Here is a 440-nt window from a genome sequence, read left to right as displayed (position 1 = left end):
CAGCCCTTTTCCAGCTGGGGGAGGGGGGGTGTCCCCATTCCCAGTTTTGGGGGATCGCAACCTGTTTCCAACTAGGGCGTTCCCACTCCCAGTCCTTGGGAGGATCCCAGCCCATTTCCAACTGGAAAGAGGGGGGGTGTCCTCTTTCCCAGTTTTGGGGGATCCCAGCCCATTTCCAACTGGGGGAGGGTCTCCGTTCCCAGTCCTTGGGGGTTCCCAGCCCATTTCCAACTGGGGGAGGGTCTCCATTCCTGGTCCTTGGGGGATCCCAACTCATTTCCAACTGGGGGAGGGTCTCCATTCCTGGTCCTTGGGGGATCCCAACTCATTTCCAACTGGGGGAGGGTCTCCATTCCTAGTCCTTGGGAGGATCCCAACTCATTTCCAACTGTGGGGGGGGGGTGTCCCCATTCTCTGGGGGGGGGCCCCCCAAACCGGGC

General features: G+C 60.9%; 1 protein-coding gene across 1 annotated transcript in view; it reads left to right on the top strand.

Moving 5' to 3' along the window:
* The window catches only part of ILVBL (ilvB (bacterial acetolactate synthase)-like), a 12,749-nt gene that overhangs the window by 8,968 nt on the left and 3,341 nt on the right, over positions 1-440 (top strand). The gene's annotated exons all lie outside the window — the stretch shown is intronic.

This window comes from Charadrius vociferus, unplaced genomic scaffold (assembly GCF_000708025.1).
Source record: "Charadrius vociferus isolate BGI_N301 unplaced genomic scaffold, ASM70802v2 scaffold89, whole genome shotgun sequence".
Taxonomy (NCBI): Eukaryota; Metazoa; Chordata; class Aves; order Charadriiformes; family Charadriidae; genus Charadrius; species Charadrius vociferus.
The sequence above is the reverse complement of the archived record's forward strand: the minus strand, read 5'-3'. Positions and strand labels throughout refer to the sequence as shown.